This window comes from Limulus polyphemus, unplaced genomic scaffold (genome assembly GCF_000517525.1).
Source record: "Limulus polyphemus unplaced genomic scaffold, Limulus_polyphemus-2.1.2 Scaffold192, whole genome shotgun sequence".
Lineage (NCBI taxonomy): Eukaryota > Metazoa > Arthropoda > Merostomata > Xiphosura > Limulidae > Limulus > Limulus polyphemus.
The window spans coordinates 47,508-58,152 of NW_013665802.1; the positions used below are offsets into that span (position 1 = coordinate 47,508).

Here is a 10,645-nt window from a genome sequence, read left to right on the forward strand (position 1 = left end):
TTAACGAGCTATTTAACATATATCTATACCAAGGTTGAAGGAAAACTGGCTTTTTTTAGGGTAAAATAAATCATATACATTGCGGTGACATGATAAAGATTTCAATGTTTGGGAGGCTAACAATATGTGGAATAAATATTACTGTATGCATAACATGTATTACACCTCACTGAAGAAACTGTTTTTTGTGTGTATGCACTAGGATAATGTCAAGTGAATTTATATATACCTATTAATTACCAGTCATTTCATTTCAATGACTTTTTTGCATGTTTTATGAGTGTCTTTCACCTTACTTGCTGCTTGATCAAACTAGCTCAACATGAACCTTAATCTACATTGTAGTGAATTAGTTAATTTGGAGTTTTTTTTTAGCTATTGTACTTTCAGATAATTTAAACAGGAATTAGTGTTGGGGTTTGTTTTTTGAATTTCGCGCAAAGCTACACGAGAGCTATCTGCGCAAGCTGTCCCTAATTTAACAGTGTAAGACTAGAGGGAAGGCAGCTAGTCATGACCACCCACCGCCAACTCTTGGGCTACTCTTTTATCAACGAATAGTGGGATTGACAGTCACATTATAACGCCCCCACTGCTGAAAGGGCGAGCATGTTTGGTGTGACGGGGATTTGAACCCGCGACCCGCAGATTGCGAGTCGAGCTCCCTAACTACCTGGCCATGCCGGGCCCAGTGTTAGGGTATAAATTAAAAAAAAATCATGTCCAGAAACGACATATTTCATCACAATGCCAGACTAATCAAACGAATAATATAACTTATGTCATACAGTATTGAAAGTCATTATATAAGCTTCATTTTGGTGCCACTTTTATTAAGATATCACAAAAACTGACAGAGTTATTACAATTATCATGATTTTCGATGCGGTATTTCGCAGCACATTTTTTGTACCTGGGGTACCTATGAATATCCATGCATAAATACACGTGAAAACGGGTTATTTTTTCCCCAACAACCCATTTCATACTTCTAACATACCAATGCATTAAAAAATATGGCTGGGTTTTGTTCTACCGTGGGAAAGGGTTCACCCTCAGAACAGGCCCTATGTCATAGCACTATTCAAACACACTTCTCTGGACGTTTCAGATTATTCAACACTCCTCAGCAGTGATAGCAGACACTAACACATCAAAACAAACAAACAAAGTTGACAGCGATCAGGTATTGAACCAGAGATGTTCAGGAATTCCTCTTCAACCCGCTCTTGATTGAGGTGTTGTTTTGCATCAAGTGGAGAGGTTTTGGTCAGCTTGTTTTGGCTGGCTGGTGTTGAGTGGGAGACAATAAAAGCAGAGGACAGTTTGTGAAGATGTATCTACAGTGACGTAAATGTTTTCATAGGCTGTTTCGGAAGTTTTTCTCACCGAATCGAAGATCGAGCGAGGGAGAGTAACACTGTGGGCATGCCCCGTGGTTGAGCGTTCCGCCTCGTAGAGGATCGAGGTTATTTTTTTATTGGACACGTAGGACATAACAATATACAAGATTACGTACAAATAACAACAGTTTTTACAAACGGGGAGAGATACGATAAATTTCTACAGAGTATTATAGTACGTAGTACAACATTCAGATTTTACAAGATATAGAGTGGTGATGATTTGTTTAATATAAATACATACCATAAAGACATGAAATTCGCAAATAAAAGAAATGAAAACTAAAATATAAATTAAAAATAAGAATTTGACACTACAAGTAAAGTGGAGTTTATTTTTAACATGTTAGAGTTAGAGGTTTCTGGGGTTGGAAGGAGCTTCAGGGAGTCACGGGAGAGGACGATGGTATAGATGCTGAAAGGTTCTTCTGGGTGGAGTTGGTATATGAAACTGAAGGATGTGGTGAAGAGTCGATCGTTGAGAATAGACTGAATGAGAGCATATGATCGGGATGAGTCATTAATCAGGTGAGTCAGTTGAACGGGTCGGTGATCAGGTAGGCTCTGTGTGGTATAACTTCAAGGTGACTTGTTTGTGTAAGTGTGAAAGGGAGAGATGTATTTATGCCCGGAATCTGGGGTTTAAGATAGTTTTAGAATTTTGCAGAAAGGTTATTGCGCTGTTCTGCTTTTTTTATAGTATACTGTGGCTGGTCGGTGAATCGTTGTTTAGCTGTTTTTAGTTTGCTGATTTTATTTAAGTAAGTGAAGGGATGTATATGGGTAGGCACTGAGCGATTTTGACTGCATGGACTCTAGCTTTGTGTATAAGTGTTGTGGCATGTTAAAAGTGATAGGATAACCGTATTCAATGACTGGTCTAATGTACATTTTATAAATTAGAATGAGTGATTGGGCGTCGCATCCTTTTGCATATCCTCTAATTTTCTTGAGGTAGTTGATTCTTTGTGTGTCTTTCGTGAATATGTTATGCGTGTGTGTGTGTGTTTCATGTTGATTTGTTGTTGAATATGAAAGTGACGGTGTTGGTGAACTTGATTTTGGAGTCATAGAGCTTGGGTGTGATGTTGTTGACTTTGAACTTGTTTCTTTTGAGGATCTTTCTGTTTAGAGAGGATTTAATATGACACGCCTGGTGTTGCATCATGTGGTTATGTGGTTGAGAAGAAGTTGTGTTTTTTTTTGGGGGGGGGGCGCGTGACGTGCTCCACAGGGAGATGTTGTCCGCGTATTAAGAAGCCTGTGTGTTTGTAAGAAGGGGGGGGGGGGGGTAGTTTATGCCATTTACAAAGATTATGTAGAGCAGAGGGCTTAGAACCGAACCTTGTGGGACTACTGCCAGTAGTTTGAAAGGCGTGGATGTGTTGGTATTGATTTCAGTTCGGGCAGTACAATGAGTCAGGGAGCTGGAAATCCAACATATTAGAGGTTCGGGAATGTCGTATTGAGTTAACTTGTAACGTAGTCCTTTGTGCCAGACGCTATCAAAAGCTTTACTGACATCCAGAAAAGTGGCTACGGTAGCGTGAGTGTGATTAAGTCCCTGGTAGACACATCAAAACAATTACCATTTCTATTTATACTAAAACTGCGCCATAATATGACCGGTACATCAAAGGGCACAGCAAACGGATCACTTCATCATTTGCTCAGCTGTCATGTGAGGTTAAGGTCATTGACATTACGGGGTGTTATCACTTGACCTGCATTGTGACCTTAGTTCCATGTTTCTGCTTTTATGGGAATTAAAATGAAACGAACATTTTACAGCTAGTCTGGTGTGTGAAATTTTTAGTGCTAATTATGTAGTGAACACGTAATTCTTGTGAATGTCTGCCTCGAAGAATTATTTTTCGAAGAATTTTCCCAATATAGCTAAAACAATTGTTTTCGAAGAACTTACTGCATACTATACAGTTGGGATGGCATACCTCCTTTGTTGCCATTGGTGAAGTTCATCCTAGGTAGGTGGCGGAGTGAATCTAATTACGGCTTCATCCTTGATGATCCTCTGGATGTTGTCTCCACAGGACCTTTGAACTCCTCAGAAGGTTGAATTTCTGCTGTGAAGTTCTTCTCCAAAGTTACCCAGTTGGCTATTCTTTCAGCAGTGTAGTTCCAAAGATGACAATGATTGACGACCTTTGGCATGGATCACCTGTACTTCTGGATTCTACAAACCATATCATTGATTATTTTAAGCACAGCTTATGGCCCTTCCCAGCATATGCTTAACTTCGGAGTTAGTCGTTTCTTCTGGCGGGATTTCACAGCCATACCATGCCACCTTAACAGGACCCAGTCTTTTCAACATTAACATTATAGGGACTTTTCATTTTATCACTAGCTGATTTACGTCTTTCTCGGGTAAAGTATGACATTGATATTGTTTCTTAATCTCTCTCTCTGTATTCTGTGTAAGACTTTGCTGAATGACTGTCCTCTAATTGTGAGTATGGAAGGTCCAATGTAGTTATACCTTCTTTCTGAAAATCAATGATGAAGGTGTGTTACTGGTACTAATGTATGATAACTCATCAATGACAGTAGAAAATCTTGTTCCCACATTTTCTGAAGTTAATTCAGATACATGGTTAATTGATTTAACAATGTACAGTTGTATCTCACCACCAACGGCCTGGCATGGCCAGGTGGTTAGGGCGCTCGACTCGCAATCCGAGGGTCGTGGGTTTGAATCCCCGTCCCACCAAACATGCTTGTTCTTTCAGCCGTGGGGGCTTTATAATGTGGCGGTCAATCCCGCTATTCGTTGGTAAAAAAGTAGCCCAAGAGTTGGTGGTGGGTGGTGATGACTAGCTGCCTTCCTTCTAGTCTTACACTGATAACTTAGGGACGGCTAGCGCAGATAGCCTTCGTGTAGCTTTGCGCAAAAATTCAAAAACAAACAAACAATTTCCCCACCATGCCAACAGAAGGTGGATGAAGGGCTGTTGTCTTGGTCTTTTTAATCCCAAAAATCTGGCATATTTCTGCCAACAAGTTTCATTCAAAGTTCCATCCCTGATGTGAGTGAAGTTCCACAGGAATACCAAATATTGAGGACATTTTATTGACAAGTTTCCTTGCTAGTTTCTGCTTTCTTCATACTTCTGACCATTTGTTGAAGAACTTTCATCACAACCATGATGTACCTATTCCCACTGTTACTTTGTGGCAGGAGACCAGCACATTGACAGTAACTCCCTTTAGTGGCTCTTTAATACAGTGATGCTGTAGCTGCCCATATTCTTTCTTTTGTGGACCTTTTTGCTAGCAGCAGACTTCACTTTCACATGTTGTGCACTAATTATTCATGGAGTCCTGGTATCCAACTCAGCAGAAGCATTCTCTTATTTATTGCAGTGTCTTTTTAACACCCAAGTATCCAGCTGTTGGAAGATTGTGGTGACGACAGAATGCTTCAAAACATAGAGATTGGGGAAGTATCAACTGTAGTCACTTTTTATGTCCATTGGTATGTTCCCGTTTCTGACATAATAAGCTCTCTTGTAAGTATAAGGCATCCTAATTTGCCCAATACATTTGTATTTTCTGGATGTATGGAGTGACTAGTTGTCATGAAGATCTTTATGCACTACTCTTAAGCCACTGCCTGAGTATCTTTCAAATGAGTGTTGGACCATATCATTTCTTCACCATTACTTGTGGGTAACAAAATCTATGACAACGTTTTGCAGTACTATATATTTGTAGTTTTTCTATCATGTGCTCCTTACAGTGTTTAATGGGTTGCTTAGAAGGTATGTCAATAACTGCTACAAATATAATTTATTTAAATACGAAGATATGCAATAATGGGTGTACAAGCTACCAACATGGGAAGATTAAATAACAAAGAACAGAGAGAGACTTTTTATCACAAAATGTATACTTTTATTAAATACACAATTACCATGCATAAATCGACTACAGTAGAATACTTTTGGAAAGATTAAAAATCTTTAACAACAATTCTATTACTTTGACCAATAAATCAATTAAAATACTTAACCTTAACTTAGTCGAAATGTCCATATAAATGTTACTAGATATAGCATCATATGGTAATACAGACTTATATGGAGTTAGAATAGTGCAAGTTTTCCATCGTAGTTTCCTTAATCTTATCAGCCTGATAGATGAGGTTAGATTAGATCACTCTTGACAACTCTCTGGATCTTCACTCTTTTGGTAGTTAGTTAGCTCCTAGTGCTAGTTAGTTAGCTTTTATATGGCTCAAAGAGGGTGATGTAAGATTCCAAAACCAGAACTAAAACACATGGTTTCTACCTTCCACACAGTTATTGTGCACTTGGCACAAATCAGTGTATAGCTGTTTTGCAAACGGCTCGAATCTAGGTCCACAGATTCTGAATATTTGCTGTGAATTCTCGGGCTCACTTAGAACTGGGTAACCTGTAGCCTCACACTTGCTTTCTATGGGACATTCAATTTCGAGAGCTCTGATTTTCTGTTTATTTGGTTATTAATGAACTCCTTTCTGGATATGTGATGCAATTACTCATATACTTCCTGATGTTTATGTCCCCTTTTTGCAAAGATCCTGTCAGCTTAATTTATTCACGGGTATCTGTTTTCAGTGATAAGATGAACCACTTAATGTTCTTCAAGGATTTCTGACTGGAAGTATAGCCTTTGAAGAAATGCTTGTTGTTAACTTACATTCCTATGATGCCTGACTTAATTACGAGGTCAACTAGCACTTCAATAATATGCCATCCTGTAGTTCTTTTATAATGAGGCAGTTTAAAAGTTATCCAACATTAAACATCTCTTCTATGGAACATTTGCCTTATATGGACTTGCTTCACAAGTAGATGACAACAATGCTCAAGGGTAGTTCAGACAAAGCACACTCCATTAATCATTTAAATGTAGCAGAAGCGTTACATATTCAAAATGGTTTGTGACAAATTGCCACAATCCATCCCAGCGTAAATTTTATCTTCTCTATATTTGCTTTATCGACTTGCACTTGCCAATCTCCACCCTTAAGACCTAATGTTGAAAATCACTTTGATCCAAATAGATCACCCAAAGTAGAATCAAACGTTGGCATCCTTCTTTGTAGCTTCATTCACTTCTCAGTATTCCTAAGAACCTTGTGAATCCATCTTTTTTTCTTCACGACTATGATAAGTGATGCCTAAAGATTAGTACTCAGTTATATCACTCCTTCTTCCTTAATGGCTTCTATCTCTTTAAAAGCATCAGCCTGTTTTGCAAAGAGGAGTTGTATTACTAGATTATGTATTGGAACTGCATATCTAGTATCAACCTAGTGAGATATTTCCCTTGTTTGTTCTAAGTCATGAGGTCCACTGGAGATGTACTGATATTCCAAGAGCAAGATATGTAACTGTTAGCACTAATCCATTATAAGACGTCCACAGCTCTGGTCATACAACCCTTGTTATTGAGGTGGTATGCTGTTCTTATATAAGGGTTTGACATCAGACTTCCTACATCTTTCCTCAAAAGTGATTATTGCTACTATTGTTGTTTCTTATGTGGAAGGACTATTTGAAGCTATCTTAACCTCACATCCATGTTTCCACATGAAGTCAGTTCCCAATATTGACTCCTCTTCGATGTCAGTTACCCACACATCATAAGGCACAGAGAAATTACATATATTAAGGGTAACTTCTCATTTTCCTTTTGCTGAAACCTTATGCCTACTCGCTGTTCACATATCTCCCTCTTTTTTTATATCTGGAACAAGTTTACCCCCTTTCCATTACTAAATCAGGTTCAAACTATTGTAGTTGTAGAACCAGTGTTAATCAACATACTACAAGGCATACCATCAATAAACCCGTGGACTCATCCTTGGAGTATTGTCTCATCGGTATCTTAACAGCTGTTGATTCCTTGCAATCTCAACTTTAATAGTCAAGCTTCCCACATTATACCGATTCCCTCTTGCTAATATCCTTTGAGAGAAGTTCTTACTCCTTACAAGCCTTTCTCTGCAGTTCTCGGCAGTATGTCCTTTCAGATTACACTTCAAACACGCATTGTCTTGTTGTTTATTTCCCACATTCTGTGTAAATAGTTGTCTAAATAATCCTTTTAGTTCTTCTCAACTGTCACTAGCAGGAGTTGATGTTTCAGTATTACTCGATCTGACAATCCCATAACTTCATGATGGTGTTTTAAGCTGTTTATCTGTGACTTTAATGGATTTTAGCTTCATTTTCAATTGCAGAGCTTCCTTTAAGGATGTTAACCGACCTTGCTTCAGCCTAATTCTAATATCCTCGACTATTATGGTGTCTATAAACTGGTCATGCACCAACAAATCCATCATTTCATGAGGGTAATCCAGGTAAGCTAATTGGACAAATCTCTCCAGATCTTCTGCAAGTTTGATTAAGGCATTTTCCTTCTTTTGTACCCTGTTCCTGAACTTTGCTTTTTTTACTGGTGCGATAAAGTGGCTACCAATGCTTGATATCTGTTAGGGCTCTTGGCTAGAAGGTTACTTAATGTTGTGAAAGCTAGTCCTTTTAAATAGGCAGTGAAACAAATGGTTTGTTGCCCACTATTCGGCCTGTTCACCATGGAAATGATTTTACACTAAGCCTGGTAAGACTTCCATGGTATCTTCCCACCATAGCATGTACATTTCTATATTGGCTAATGTTGAACTGTTCAGCTAAATACTGGTTGTGTCATGGCTGGAGTAGTCCAGGCAGGCCCTTCAGTACTAATTGGCACAGCAGTAGCGGTAATAGGTTAGATCAAGTAAGTTTTCCTATTTTATATCTATTAGTAGATGGTGCTTTAGACTGGAACTCTTGAGTCAATACAGAAAGAGGTTTGGCTAGTTTAATCTTTGCGTTTAATATTTCATTTATTCTGTCATTGATGTTCTTTTCTACTTCATCAGTTTTGTCATTATAGCTATGCTGTACTTTGATGTTCCTCTGCATTTCTTGAAACTTCTTGTAGTATCTCTGTACATTTTTAATAGTTTCATTATCATAGTTTCAAACATATTTTTAACCTAGTTCTTCTCAAATAGTATGTTTCTTTCTCGTAAGTTCTCTCTTACCTCTTGCTACTTAATTTTCTGTAAAATTAAACAGTGAAGTTCAACTTCAAGAATATCTAAAGTCCTATTTTATTTCTATTGAAATGATCTCACTTCTGATACCAGTATTGTAACATTGTTCTTTCATTGGTGGAGTATTTTAAATTATATGGTGAAATAATTCAACGTCTAGTCCACGTAACGATAACAAATTAGTTTTTATTTTCCTTAATGTTTTTACAAACTGCCTTAACTATACACGGTTGTAGGCCACATTTACAAATGGCGCTAACTACAGTACACTAACGTAAATAATAAGCTTATTTGTTCCACTCCACGGCTAAAAACAACAACAACAGCAGAGACTGAATCGTTCTACCAACTAGAAACGACTCTATTATCTTGAAACAACACAATCTACACAACTATCCCGTATTTATAATCTACCCTCGAAATTACTGAAAACTTGACCTGATAAACTGTTTATTTAAATCTCATGTATGGGTTTTTATCTTCATTACAATCATAATACCGACATCGTCCACGGACGTTATGAATATTAATAAAGACCTTTTTTCTTGAAAATACTCTTAACTCGGACATATACAACTATTTCAATTAGTTATATTAGCAATATATCAACTGCAGCTACAATATTCTCCATTGATATCATTTGCGGAAGTGTGGAATTTACTATGAATATTCAATTTTAAATATACTAACAATTTTCTAGTGATTAGTTTCTTGGCCTGGCATGACCAGGTGGTTAGGGCGCTGGACTCACGGGTTCAAACCTCCTTCCCACCAAACATGTTCGCTCTTTCAGCCGTGGAGGCGTTATAATGTTACGGTCAATCCCATTATTCGTTAGTGAGAGGGTGACCCAACAGTTGGCCGTTGGGGTGATGACTAGCTGCTTTCCCTCTAGTCTTACACTGTTAAATTAGGGATGGCTAGCGCAGATAGCCTTCATGTAGCATTGCGCAAAATTCAAAAAACAAACTTAACAGTATTATTATAAGCTATATTTTTAACGCTGTAATTTGTGTGTTTACTAGAGGGAGCTGTGGATCATAATGATGATATTAAGATCGAAAGGTCAATAAGATAGGCCTAGATCACCTAGAAAGATCTAACAGATTTCATTTCTGGTTAAGTTGAAATAGTTTGTTTAATCTTTATTTGAAGAATTCCCCATCATCACCCTATGAAAGAATAATGAGACACCAGTTGGATATCTGAAAGAATTCCTGTTTTTCCTTTTTAAATAATAAATCTGATAATACAATTTTCTATGAAGTATACACACAAATGTTAACATATCATTTTTAAAACAGCCGTTAAAATATTATTATTTAATTAACTCCATAGGTGGAAATTCTACCACTATCCCTTTAATTCCGTGTGGCAATTTGTTCTTTCATTTTAACAATGAATTTTTTAACATTTTTTTTTAGAAATCATATATATACAATAGTTTTGACTCTAACGGAAAGCTTAGTGAGGAGGAAGATTTAAATAATTTATCAGTAAGTTAAAAAAATAAACTTTTAACTCTTAAAAATAATTGTTATTGCTTGTTTGAAGTGGTGACTCTCATTGCAAGGGTTAGAATGCTTTAGCCACAGGTATTTAATTAAATATATAGAGAAATGTCAGTACATTTGTTTGTTTGTTTTTGAATTCCGCGCAAAGCTACACGAAGGCTATCTGCACTAGTCGTCCCTAATTTAGCAGTGTAAGACTAGAGAGAAGGCAGCTAGTCATCACCACCCACCGCCAACTCTTGGGCTACTCTTTTACCAACAGTACATTTGTAAATACACTACATACCGCTGTAAAAAAAAATACATAATATTTCTGTAAAATTTAAGAGTTGGTAATTTATGTATTTTGATTTACTTGTGTGTATTTGTAATTTGTTTCAGAATTCACCATAAAAAAGCAAAGTTGAAATTATTCAAGTTTTGGTGTTACCGGGCTAATGAAGAATTTATTTCTCCGACATATTTGAGTTTGTTGATATATCAATATTTTCAACAGAATCGTATAAATGTTATATATATATTATACATCGTTCTCTATCGTATTAGGAAAGCAACGAAAGTCATTAAAGCAGGAAAAAACATTAACATTATTTTTTTTTAAACTTACAGATTGT

General features: G+C 37.1%; 1 protein-coding gene across 1 annotated transcript in view; it reads left to right on the forward strand.

The window, feature by feature from the left end:
* The first annotated feature begins 1,848 nt into the window (after window positions 1-1,848).
* Window positions 1,849-10,645, forward strand: part of LOC106478230 (transcription factor HES-4-A-like) — a 16,450-nt gene continuing 7,653 nt past the window's right edge. The window contains exon 1 of the mRNA XM_022381797.1: window positions 1,849-1,931. The gene's annotated coding sequence lies outside the window, so the exon portion shown is untranslated. The remainder of the gene's footprint in view (window positions 1,932-10,645) is intronic.